This window comes from Canis aureus, chromosome 1 (assembly GCF_053574225.1).
Source record: "Canis aureus isolate CA01 chromosome 1, VMU_Caureus_v.1.0, whole genome shotgun sequence".
NCBI lineage: Eukaryota > Metazoa > Chordata > Mammalia > Carnivora > Canidae > Canis > Canis aureus.
The window spans coordinates 85,582,714-85,596,898 of record NC_135611.1 but is presented as its reverse complement, the minus strand read 5'-3'; the positions used below and the strand labels follow the sequence as shown (position 1 = coordinate 85,596,898).

General features: G+C 36.4%; 1 long non-coding RNA gene across 12 annotated transcripts in view; it reads left to right on the top strand.

The window, feature by feature from the left end:
• Nucleotides 1-14,185, top strand: part of LOC144319119 (uncharacterized) — a 61,232-nt gene that overhangs the window by 28,224 nt on the left and 18,823 nt on the right. Inside the window, exon 3 of one of the 12 annotated variants that reach the window (XR_013385042.1) lies at nt 7,086-7,142. The exons of the other annotated variants lie outside the window; for them this stretch is intronic. This is a non-coding gene — a long non-coding RNA (uncharacterized LOC144319119). The remainder of the gene's footprint in view (nt 1-7,085; nt 7,143-14,185) is intronic. 12 annotated transcript variants of the gene reach the window in all.

Sequence of the window (14,185 nt, the reverse complement as noted above, 5' to 3'; positions counted from 1 at the left end):
AAACATGACTCCAGGTGTTTGTATACACAAGGTGTATGCACTATTTTGAAAGAGCATACATAATTGTCTTTGGGTTTGGAATGAGGTGCAGCATTGCGAGAATGCCATGGGGAAAAAAGAGGGGTATAGATTTTATTTTTATGGGTTACATAACAACTAGTGTGAGAATTCGTTTATGTTCTTTACCAGCAAATAATGCTGGTAAAGCTTTACCAAATAATGCTGACTCACTGTGCAAGAAATGAAAGGTCAGGCCCTAACACACAGATTAAATTCCAGGGAAGACTGCATTTTCCTCAGGTTAAAGACATGGTCTTTGTCAACAGATGCTGTGTGAAGTCAAATGCCCATTTGGGGCTTTTATGTAACGTTTTAATTATCCAAATTATCCATCAAGATGGTAGCATTCAGAGCTCTTCGAGACCCATCTCATGATGCCTCTATTAGAAATGTTAACAGTTTAGGCATATTCTTTAGTGACAAATTTTTTCTCTTATGCATATAATATATATATATATATATATTTCTTATGCTATTATGTGTATTATTATATTATAACAATATAATAATATATATTATAGAAAAATAATATATATTCTAACCAAGTGGCAATTCCTTCAAAAGGCTTGAATATACAAGATCTTAAGGTTGAAAGGTGCCTTAGAGATAATTTCATTTTATTATTTTATTTTGCAAGTTTAAGAAGAAAGAAGTATTTGTTAGGCATGACAAAGCACATATAGAAATACTGAATACCCAAGAATGGTTTGCCATTTATTTAATCCAGTTCCCCTGCAGTGATATTACCAGGATTATTGAAGACTTTCCAGAACTTCCTTGTTTCTCATTTAGCACTTTAAACTTATATAGTAGTTTTATAATTTTCAAGAATGTGGGTCAAATAATCAACAATTTAGTAGGAGACAAGACAGTCTGCAGGTTAACAGATGAAATATTGAAGCACTCATATTTTAAAGGTTCACTTTGAACTAACTATAGAGTATGGCTTTCTTTTATTTTAACTTGTTTTCTTCTTTACTTCACTGGAAAGTTATTTTGCCCATTTTTCTTCTGCTTCATATGCTGAGTTAATCTGAAAGAAGATTCTGATCTACATTTTTGGCTCTTTAACGACCAGATTTCTTGATAGAGTCTCAAGTGTTAGTTCTTTGATCTTCCACCGGAGCCTTCCACAGAGGGAGTTATTGTGTGTGCTGGAGTTTGGGGGAAAGTGTGCTTTGAATAACCCTTATTTCTGTTCTATGTTACTGCTCAGATCTTTATCACATGTCCTTTAGTATTTTGTAAACCTGTTTCAGCTGTTGCCAGCATTACTCGCTGGTGGCTTAAATACATTTAGAGAGATGCGTTTATGAATAATGGAAAGTGTCTTTCATTCATCTTTTGGTTCTTGATGACAAACAAATGATTTTCTTAGTAGTTAACCCAACATGTTTTGAAAAGATATTTGTTAAGATTATGATGTAGGATTAAGGGAATGCCAACTCTCTTAAACAAAATACAGAACCTCAAAAGATTTTTATTACTAGAGGCACTGTCTCCATAGGGAGGTACACTTGGAACCAAGTGGCTCCAGATTTGTTCCCTCGTTTCCAAGGTGCTGAGTGTTTTTTCTCTTTCTTTCTTTCTTTCTTTCTTTCTTTCTTTCTTTCTTTCTCTCTCTCTTCTTTTTCTTTCTTCTTTCTTTCCTTTTTTTTTAATGGTAGAGGTTCCTGTCACTAAAACAAAGCCAGGCTAGATTTTTTTTAGTTTTACTAAGTACATAAGAAGCACAGAAAAGGAAATAAATACTGAAATATAAGATATGTGAATTTTTTCAGGACCAGAAATTTGCCTCATTTCTCTTAAACCCTGACTCTTAGCACAATCTTAACACATATTAATTGTTTGATACACTTAAATGAACAAATACTTGAGTGAGTAAAATACCAAAGTAATTTGGATAATAAAATACACAGGGCTAAGATAACATTAGATTGTATATATATTTTGGAGCTCCAGCTCAAAAAGACTAGACTAATTCATAACCTCCTTGCCATACTTCCTTGTTTCCTTGATCTGACCTTCGCTCACATGAAAATCACCATCCTAAAACCCTGGCCTTCTAATTGATTCCTGGGCACCTGGAGCTAAGTCATGATAAGAAGAAGCAGATTCCCCCTCCCCCCCCGCCCCCGATGTTCAGTGAGGCTCCAAACTCTTGTACAGATGGTGGACACCTGGGATGTCTCCATCTCCTCCAAGCCATGCTCCATGGCACAGCCAGAATTGTCTTTTAAAATACCAAAAGGGAAAAAAAATAAAAAATAAAAAATAAATAAATAAATAAAATACCAAAAGGGAAACAGGACTAGAATGGTGGTTTCAGGGCCTAAGGGTTGGGGGAATGGGGAAAATGTTGGTCAAAGAGTACAGACTTCCAGTCATAAGATGAATAAGTTTGGGGATTTAATATATAGTATAGTGACGATAGTTTACAGTACTGTACCATATACTTGAAAGTTGCTAAGAGAGTAGATCTTAAATGTTCTCACCACAGAAGAGAAATAATATTATGTGATGTGATGAAGTTGTTAGCTGACACTAATGGTGGTAACTGTTTTGCAATATATATGTGCAAAAAACCAATACATTGTACATCTTAAGAAAAATTGTATGGCAATACAATAAAGCTGGAAAAAAGTGGGGAATGTTTCTGTTCACGGGTAGTTTGAGGTCACTGTGCAAGGAGAAATATTTATTATGTATTTATTTATTTATTTTTAAGGAGAAATATTTAAATCAAACTTAACAATTATTTCCATCAGGCTCTTTTTAGTTGGGAAAATTAATTAAAATGTCAGCTGCTTAATGATTGTTTGTTATCCTCAATTAAAATGTTAATTGGGTACAAAATAAAATACCAAAAGATCATCCCTTTTTTTTTTTTCTTAAAATTCTTCAACAGCCTCTTGTGACTTACAAAGTAAAACCAAAAATTACTAACAAGATCCACAAATTATTTTTACCAGGCCTTTAAAAAAAATAATTTGGCTCAAAACAGTATTTTTAAGTGACAAATCAAATAATCAAATTCATTGTCAAACTAAAAATGTAAAGATATGAATTTAGTGGGTTGAGATCAGCATTTTAAAAAGGCAGTAGACTAATATATTCAAATGAATTGCATGTAGTATTATTTCAAGAATTTTTTATGCTTGCATATGAGATTATACTATTTACAATATTAAATATGACATACAAAAGATAATATATTGCATCATATGTTAGCTTGATAAATAATTCCTGGGAAAAAAAATAAAGCTACTGGAAGTAATAATCTTTAAGAAGCCACTGTTGTGGAGATAGGTACCCTGATAGCAGATTCGTGAAAGAGAAGCAGCCATGACTCAAAGAACAAACTTTTTTTAAAAAAAAGATTTTATTTATTTATTCATAAGAGACACAGAGAGAGAGAGAGAAAGGCAGAGACACAGGCAGAGGGAGAAGCAGTCTTCATACAGGGAGCCTGAAGTGGGACTGGATCCGGGGTCTCCAGGGTCAAGCCCTGGGCTGAAGGCAATGCTAAACTGCTGAGCCACCCAGGTTGCCCAAAGAACAAACTTTTGAAGAGAAATGGCAGGGCTCTGTTATCAGCAGACTGTTCTTTTCAGTTGTCTCTCCAAACAGCCATGGTTGGATAATGATTCATTACATCCAACAATCTGATGGGAAGAGTGTTTAATGAAGAGAATTCTCACTAAAATTATAATTTCTTAGAAAGATCTAGGTTTAAAATCACAAGCCCTTGCAACTCTTCTAGGCATTTCATAGTGATATAATAGAGGATCTATGTTAACACCCTTCCTCAGGATCCTATATGACTTTAGAAGATCCATTGCGGTGTCTTTTGCTCTGTTATTAAAAGGATGAGAGGATTAAGAGCTTTGAGAGCAAAAAGAATTCATTCCTTAGTTAGATAGCCTTCTCTGAATTAGGGAATCAAGTGAATAGACCATGTGGGTTAATATATCATAGAAGTTACCTATTAGACAAACAATCTGTGAAAGTTAGTCAATGATTATATTAAGAATTATCCTCAAAGCCAGAAGGGTTAATTTGGGTGTACATAGCTACTAGGGAAGACAAAATTATACACAAAAGTTCACACGCATTTGTGAAATTTTAGCTAATTATTGGCAGTAGGAAGTCAAAAGCAGGCAAATAAAATATCCTTCACAGAAGTCAATGGTTATAATTGGTCAAAATGTAAAGTCATTCCTTGCAAATGACTGTTGACTGTTCTTTTTTTCTTTTTTTTTTAATTCTTTAGTAGTTCACAATCCAATTTAGAAAATCCCAATATAACAATCAAAATGCAGGATGGAGTGAAGAGAGCCCTGATCCCAGTTAGGAGTCTAGGGTCCCAGTTCCATCCCTCTGAAAATCAGCGATGTGAGCCTGGGCAGGTGGAGCCACCTGGGCTTTCAAGACCTCTGTGTCCCCAACTGAGAAAAAAATGCTTTGGACTAGATGGGCCTGCCTTTCAATCTTTGTCATGCATGATTCCATATGAACTTTATATTCCCAAACTGCTCATTAGGTACTTATTTGCCATGGATGATAATAATCTGACTCAAATGACATGCAACAAGGAAAAATTAAACATTAACATGAGCTTTCCCTACTTTAAAAAATGAAATTATTTTTATGCAACTGATAAAGTTCTCTGCATTAAATATAATGTGAGTAGACTAATAGATCTCCACCCCTCCCCAGCTTGCAGATAGTCCTTAACCAATCAATCAGCTTGTCCTGCTGAAGGCAATTGGGTTTAAGCAGCTTTAAACTTCCCCTGAAGCAATCTTGGTTTCAAAGCCACTATTCAGGCAGCCTTTGACATTTACATGTTTATTATGTGGGCAGGAAATATGATAAAGATTTTTCCAATTAGGCAACACATGAATGACACTGCATTTTGAGGCAGGTAGAATGGAGGGCTGATTCCATAAATGTAGTGAGAGAGGACAACAGGAATAATTGCTTAGGGGTGAAACGCCTTCTCCTCCATGACGCTGGGAAAGGTCACGTCCAAAGTGCTTTGCCATTATAGAATGATTGGAGTTAAATTAGCTTGATGCCGAAGTTCACAGTTAAAAGTTACTCTTTAAAAGACTCCCTCCGAACCCTCCTGCACTGTTGGTGGGAATGTGAACTGGTGCAGCCACTCTGGAAAACTGTGTGGAGGTTCCTCAAAGATTTAAAAATAGATGTGCCCTATGACCTAGCAATTACACTGCTGGGGATTTACCCCAAAGATACAGATGCAGTGAAACACCGGAACACCTGCACCCCGATGTTTCTAGCAGCAATGTCCACAATAGCCAAACTGTGGAAGGAGCCTCGGTGTCCATCGAAAGATGAATGGATAAAGAAGCTGTGGTCTATGTATACAACGGAATATTACTCAGCTGTTAGAAACAACAAATACCCACCATTTGCTTCGACATGGATGGAACTGGAGGGCATTATGCTGAGTGAAATAAGTCAATTGGAGAAGGACAAACATTATATGCTCTCATTCATTTGGGGAATATAAAAAATAGTGAAAGGGAATAAAGGGGAAAGGAGAAAAAGTAAGTGGGAAATATCAGAAAGGAAGACAGAACATGAAAGACTCCTAACTCTGGGAAACGAACTAGGGGTGGTGGAAGGGGAGGTGGGCAGGGGGTGGGGGTGACTGGGTGACCGGCACTGAGGTGGGCACTTGACGGGATGAGCACTGGGTGTTATTTTATATTTTGGCAAATTGAACACCAATAAAAAATAAATTTATTTAAATAAGTAAATAAATAAAAATAAAAGACTCCCTCCATCACACACATTCCCACCTACACTGAGTGCTTAGAGAAAGGGTATTATCAAGCTGATGGTGTGGAGGCTGAGAAAAATTAACTTTACAGGAAAAACTGCAGAATGTCCTCAATGTCCTCGGCAGGGGATCCCATATCAGAAAGATAACAGAGCCCACGCCCCTGGTAGAAAGTCCCATATTAGAATGAGAACAGAGCTCAATGCCCTTGAAAGCCCCACAACAGAATGTAAACAGAACTTGAGAAATTCCTCCACCCCTTCTGAAAATCCCCTAGACCAGCCTATAAAAAACCAGCTGTAACCCACCTTGGGGTCCAAGTCCCTGCTCCGCTGTGTCGGGTATACTTGGACCCAAGCTCGAGCTTGTAAATAAACCCTCGTGTGTTTGCATCGGTGTCGGCTCCTTGGTGGTTTCTTGGATTCGCAATCTTGGGCACAACAATGGAATATTTTCAGGAAAGCTTTTCTTAAGGAAGAGATAGGTGCAGAAGCTGGCTAGCAAAAGGATTCCATCTGTACTACGCTATACAATATCAGAAGATATTATTTAATTTTTAATGTTTTAAAGATTTTATTTATTTGAGAGTGGTGGGGGTGGGAAGAGCACAAGCAAGGGGAGCAGCAGAGGAAAAAGGAGGAGCAGACTCCTTGCTGAGCAGAGAGCCCAATGCAGCGCTCCATCCCATACCGTAGAATCATGACCTGAGTGGAAGGCAGATGCTTAACTGACTGAGACACCCAGGCACCCTTAAGAGATTATTTTAAATAATACTTCATCAGATATTTATTGAACTTCTATAATTTTGCAGGCACTGTGCTGTGGAGTTATTTATAAGGGCCAGAAAATGCTAGAATAGCTCATTTAGGGCAATTGCAACATACCAGAGAAATAATGGTTGGGTAAATGTTCTTGACTTTTAAGACATTGGTTTGTATGGAAGGCAGGGGTTAGACCTAATGACCTTAGCAATTTGTTTCCATATAATTATGAGATTTTTTTCCAAGTTGTGGTTTCTATGATAGTTGTGTTTCTATGGTAATTATTTGGGGGGGAAAAAAGTCCCCATTGCAGTTCACAATGGTTGAATGAGCACTTAAAATATTTCCTTACTGGAAAGGAACAAGAAATGCAGACAGACAAGACGGACTCAAGATTGGTCCCTCTGATGTATCTTCCCTATACCTTGGTCCTTCTAATCCTTATTCCACAGAGCCAGACAAATCCTTTTGAAACACAAATCTGGCTGTCAACTTGCTGCTAAAACCTGGTGAGTGGCTCTCCAATTGTACCTTGGGTGCTTAAATTGAAGCTTCTTATCATGGAGTGTTAAATTTGCTTCATGGTATAGGTCTTACCTCCTTGCTCACTGCTCACTCCACTGCCCATAAATGCTGATCTTCATCACATGACATTATTTCCCTGAACAGAACTTGCTCTCTTCCTTTTGCATATTAGAATATACTATTAGACTATTTTTCTCTATTTGTAAAGCTCTCTATCTCTGTTTTTTTCTTTTCTTTATTTTTTTTCTTTTCCTCCCCACCTTCCCTCTTTCCTTTATTTGGTCAATTGCTACTTCAGGTCCTAGCATTACTAGGACTTTATTCCAGGAAACCTTCCAAGACCTCTTAAGATTGTTGGGGCTTTTAGCACACTAGAGTATCTGTGAATCAGTCACATCCACTGGGGCACTATGGGACTGAGCTTTGCTAGCATTATGTCTCCAGAAACTAGAATAGTACATGGATGGCTTCAATGGGTGAACCAATCAATAATTATTAATTACACCAGTGAACACTTATCATGGTGCTAGGGAATGATGCAAGAAAGCATTCCTCTAAGCATGAACACATTTAACAGAGTTTTATTTTTTATCTTTTGAAAGATTTTTATTTATTTATCCATGAGAGACAGAGAGAGAGGCAGAGACATAGACAGAGGGAGAAGCATGCTCCCTGCGGGGAGCCAATTGTGGGCCTTGATCCCAGGACTGGCAATCATACCCTGAGCAGAAGGCAGACACTCAACCACTGAGCCACCCAGGTGTCCCACATTTAACAGAGATTTAAAAAATTTGTTATGAAAGCAGAGCACACTAAATTCAGAAGCCTAAAGTTTGCTCAAGAGAGCTGTAAGCAGCAAACTATGGAATGATTTAGAATCTCGCACAGTAGCACAGTGTATTGTCTACCACAAGTACGTAGCATATGCCCCCTTGAGAAACACGACTATAAAAAGTAACTGCTTCCATTTTTAGCCTCTCCCTTCAGTCCAGTGTGCTGCCAGGTACATGCTGCCTCTTGCTCTACAGCCTGACTGGATTGACTGACATCCTCTATATCACATTTCATTCCCTTGGTTATTTACATAATCCTCCTGGCTGTGCCTGTCAATTTACAGGCCCAAAGGAATCCCATTGTAGGCACACTAAGTCATATACTTGGCTGCATCGTACAAATGCGTTTTACCTGGATTTATGCCTGTCAGTGCAAACCCCCAGGTGAGGATAATTTCATTTTATTTATCACAAAGTGCTCCTAGAGACAGCGCCGGGGGTGGTGGGGAGATACCTGAGGTATAGGGAAATTGTACCTGCTAAACCTAATCACCCTTGATAACTTGTCTTCTTTCCAGTTCTTGGACTCTAGAAATGTTTTACCATGCAAGGTATTTAAACCTGTATTGCAAAAAATATAGTTCCAGTGCCAAACCCCTTTGGAAATCTCAGACTTGTGTCAACTATCCTACCATGATCATTTTTTTTCTACCGTGATCATTTTTGAAATATTAACCTTGAGAGGAAAGATGGTTCATTTTTCTTTTTTTTTCTTTTCTTTTTTTTTAGATGGTTCATTTTTCCTCTCAAATTATGGTCTTTGTTAGATCCCTAAGTACTTTGAAGGGTGAGCTAGGCCACCATATTAACGTTTTAAAATATACAAAATGAAAATTCATAGATACTACCGGAAGGAAATTGAGAAAGAACTAATTTTATGAGTAGAAAGGTACAGAGTAAATCTTATCTGCAAACAATAAAATAGGAGGGTGCCCATAGTTCATTTATAAGTTTAAGACCAATAAAACAACATGGTACTAAAGCACTGGAATGTCTGCAAGTGCCAGAAGAACTGAGTACCATTTCCCTGACGTATTTTAGGTGAATTTTCTGATACCACACTGAAGAAAGGTAAGAATGGTATTTGAGTACTTGGTGTGATCCCACAAGAGTCTTTTCACTTCTTGAACAGATGTATTGAAGCAGACTTCACAAAGATTTTGTTGAGTGCTTTAAAACATTCAGACTTTCCCATTTGTAGAACTGTGATCCTAGAAACAAATGATTGAGACTAATCAAAGAGCCATTATTTCCAATATGGTCTTCAAAGTCAAGAAATATTTAATGGAAAGTATTCATTATGCATTATACTCTCATTTGTTTTTCACATTATTAAAATATGCTAATTGATTAATTTCTTCAAGTTAAGTGAAGTCCTAGAGAAGTTCTGTTTCCAAAATTATCCAAATAAGCCTGAAACAGGAGTGCAAGAAGAACAGGAGGAGATTCACACGTACACAGAGTCTTGGGCATGTTGTTCTGATCTAGGAGTCAGGGCACATGATTTTCAGACTGGTTTTGACCTCTGACTATGTGATTTGGGGGGAGTTTGGCATTGCCTTTCTCTACACCAATGTTTTTCAAATTTAGAATCAACAGGAGAATTTGTTAAAACACAAATTGGTGCTCCCTACCCCCAGAGGTTCTAATTTAGTAGGCTGAATATGCCCCCAAGAATTTGCATCTCCTACCAAGTTCCCAGGTATTTCTAATGCTTCTGCTGTGAGGCAGGTTTTGAGGACCACAACAATGCACATATTTCTCAATCTGTTCCCCTTTCCTGAGGAGGGAAGCAGAAGGATGACAACGGAAGGCAGTGTGGCAAAATGTGTTATGGTCTTTAGATGACACTGTGGGAGAGGTGTGCTTTTATGGGCATGGAGGCAGGAAAGAATGGAAGCAGAAACACACTTGGGATCAAGTTCCCAACATTTTTAAAGATTTCATTAACAAGATGGGCCTAGCCCTTGGAAGCAAAGAACTCAGAGTAGTTTAGGGGAAGAGTAAAGAAAGTACCAGAAAACTCCAAGTATATTCTCTAGCTCTCCATCTTTGCCCTGGCTTATGCATCCTGGAGGGGAAAAAATGTGAAATTATACAGAAACACAAGAAGGCAAAGCTGGCCTGAAGTTATCCTGCTGGTAGGGATATGATCTTTCTCTACCTAAAAAGTGACAACTCTCAAAAACTTTCTGTTAGAAAAGAATAGGAAGACTGGATGTAATTTTTTTAAGTAAAGAGTAGGTATGAAAAATTATACATTATCTATAATTTTTAAAAAATTTAAACAGGAGTAGATACTCTTTGTGATACATATGGATAAATACATGTATATGGCTATATGCGGCATTATGCATTGATGAAAAACATTTTCCAGTAGGAACACCAACATATGAAAAAAGATTTATTTAGCACATAAACTTGCAACAAATAGCGAAATAGGGCTTCCTTTGTATTTTCTGGAGCTCAAATCCCATTGTAACCATGGCCATAAAATAAAAATATGTGAAAATAATGTTTTTCAACACTGTAACTGATATATTACTTATTACAAGCAGCACTACACACGATAAAATGCTAGTATCAAAATTGCCAGGTGTATTAACAAACTTCCTGCGATAAGATTTGTCTTGTAAAAGCTGTTTTCTTTTAAAGAGATGAGGCTGCATGCTTTTCTTATTTGCACATCATTCTCTGCATTGAACATGCCTTTGTTGCTGCAATTCATTGCCTCTTCATGGGGTTACTAGACAGTTCAGCATATTTATAGTGGCATGAATTACATTGCTGGAATAAGTATTACAATGCTCTTGTAATCATAGGACATCATGAACAGGAAAATAACGAGACATCTGCTTTCTCTGAAAGGAGTTACAGGAACACTAATTTTCAATGGGAGAAAGAACAATGTGTGAACTTAGAGCCAGTCCATGTCATTTACCATAAAAGTCATTCAAATTCACACCAAGTCAAGTTCAGACTCAAAGCTATCCGTATAGCTAAATATATTTTGCAAACAAAAAAGATTCAGTAAAATAAAGACTTGAAACTTTAATGATTAATGGACTCTGTATTTTGGACACTCACTGACTGTTCAGGGGTTGCAAAATTCATATAAAAATTCAGACAATGAATATTGTCCAGACGATAAAAGCTCATAGTATTATTCATTTTAAGCATATACTTTTAAAACAGCCGAACATTTTTTTTTTAAGATTTTATTTATTTATTCATGAGAGAGAGGGGGTGGGGGGAGAGGGAGAGAGAGAGGGAGAGGCAGAAACACAGGCAGAGGGAGAAGCAGGCTCCGTGAAGGAACCTGACATGTAACTCAATCCCAGATCTCCAGGATCAGGCCCTGGGCTGAAGGTGGCACTAAACCACTGAGCCACCCGGGCTGCCCAGCCTAACAATTTATAAGGAAAATAATTTTTATGATTTTTATTTAAACATTTTGATCTCTTTCATCTCATTGAAGTGTTTTAAAAAAGTTACTTCAAGATGTTTATTTTAAGATTTTATTCATTTATTCATGAGAGACACAGGGAGAGAGGCAGAGACATAGGCAGAGGCAGAAGTAGGCTCCCTGCAGGGAGCCCAATGTGGGACTCAGTCCCAGGACTCCAGGGTCAAGACTTGAGCCCAAGGCAGACACTCAACCACTGAGCCACCCAGGCATCCCTATTTCGAGATTTTTTTAAAAGAAAACTGAAGTATAGATATTTTCAATGAATAAAATCATGAAAAATGAAAATATTCAATTTCTGAAATATTTATGAGGTGTACACATTTAACACATGCTTTTACATATGACATTCATGCAAATTTTTAAGACCAATTAAGCAAAAAAAAAAAAAAATCAGGAATCTGAATGATATTTATCCAGTTGTTTGGAGAAGAGAAGATTATTATTTTGCATTTTGTTTTCTTATAGAGAACATATAGCCAAGATTTTCATCCTGTTACTTAATGGTGACTAAGGTAGTATAAAACAACAGAATGGAACACGTTCTCAATAATTTTTCCCCATCAAAATAATAAATCTTATCTCTAAAAAGTTCTTCAGATGTATGGGATAGATATAAAAGTGGAGAAAAATAGTGCACCAAAACTCGCAGTAAACGTTGATTTTTCTTTAAATACTTGGTAAATCTTTGCAATCCTTACATTGTTCCAGGGACTAGGAAAGAGAATAGTTGAGGGTGGCTATTCAGAATTTTGTTCAAAATTTCATTTTCCAAGTTGCAACTGAAAAATAAAAGTAGTATAAGGAATCAAACCTGTCTTCTCCAAATCCTTCATCTAGATGGAAAGGCTACTTTCACTAACAAAAAAAAAAAGAAAAAAAAAAAAAAAAGAACTGCATTAGCTCCTTTCTTCCTTGAAAGTTAAGAAGTCCTAAGTTAGAAGATGTGTAGGAAAAGTACCCTTTTTTTTTTTCTTAAAATGGAGGAAACATTTCCATTATTCATTTTTCAAATACGAAAAATGTGAATGTGGCTCTTACAGACAGAAGTCATTCTATGGAAAAATGATGGCCATGGAGTAAATTGTATTGGCAACTACTATTTCAGCAAAGTATACATCTATTACTCTACTAAATTTTTCATATAAATCTATATATTTTATTAAAATATGACTTTTTAAAATTTGATGGTTTACATCTTTATTTCAATATTCACTCTTAAAAGTTTGTTATATATTTAGGATTTTAAGATATCCAAAAGCCTATCTGATGCTTAGGAAACATACACTTGAAAATTGTTATTGTAGTTATGTAATTCAACCATCCTATCCACAACAGTAGCTACAGGCTACAGATGGCTACTGAGCACTTGAATCATGGCTAGTGTGACTGAAGAATCAGTGTTTTCATTTTACTTTAAAAAAAATGTTAAATATGCAGGGCACCCGGGTGACTCAGTTGGTTGAGCATCTGCCTTTGGCTCAGGTCGTGATCCTGGGGTCCTTGCATGCGGTCCTGTATCAGACTCCCCACCGGGGTGGGGGCAGATGTCTCTGCCTCTCTGTGTGTGTCTCTCATGATTAAATAAATAAATAAAATCTTTTTTAAAATGTTAAATATGCTTGGGACAGCTTTGTCAACTGTAAATTTTATGAAATCTCGATACAGATAAAGTATTTCTGGTAAAAATTAAATCCTTTGACCTGTGATTTAAGTGTCAAAAATACACTGGGTTTCAACTACAGTATGAAAAAAAAAGGGGAAAATAATATTTTTATTTTGCTTACATGTTGGGTTAATAATATTTAGGATATAGTATGTTAAATAAAACATACTACTGAACTTTATTTAATATCAGTTTTAATATTTTTATGTAGCTGCTAGAAATTTTTAAATTACAAACATGCCTTGCATTCTGTTTTTGATGGAATAGTGCTGACCTACATTATAAATAACAATTGAAACTTAATAGTCTTTGCAGTTTATAAAATATGTGGCCAATTATTACTACATGTAATTTTGAGCATATCCAATAAATATGTCACTAAGTATTACACATCTATTTTTTTAGTATATCCCTTTCATATAGCCACAACTAATCTAACCACATGGGGAATAAGTTTCTCCATGTGAGACCATTTCATTGTTAGTAAGTGTTCAAAGCCTATATAAGGTTATTTTGTTTTTTCAGTACACTCTATGCTAACATGGGACTTGAACTCACTACTCTCAAGATCAAGTGTTGTATGCTCTACCGACTGAGCCAGCTGGGTATTCCTAAGGTTAAGCTTTTTTAGTGAAAATGTGAATTTTTAAATTAAAGCACATTTGCTGGATCACACATACAGTTATAAATGTTGTTCACAACACCAGGTCTTTTAAGTAAAAAATCCAGCCTACACTCACCCACCAAGCAATGGCCCCGGCAAGTGCCTGCATTTGTTTAGAAAATGGATTTCCCTTCTAAATGGCACCAAGACAGTATCTAGATGAGCTAACTCTGTGGATTTGCATCAAGATGCAATATTGCAACATACAATATTGTAAAATACATTCTCAGAACACTGTTTTCTGCTCAAATCATCCAGGAAGAATGCACTGATATTTCCAGGTGAGATGCAGTAAGAATTCTGGTATCATCTTATATTTGCCATAGGTTTTATTATTTTCCCAACTTTCACATATATTTTATCAGTATTCTCAAAGGAGATGTGTAAAGATTAAAAGT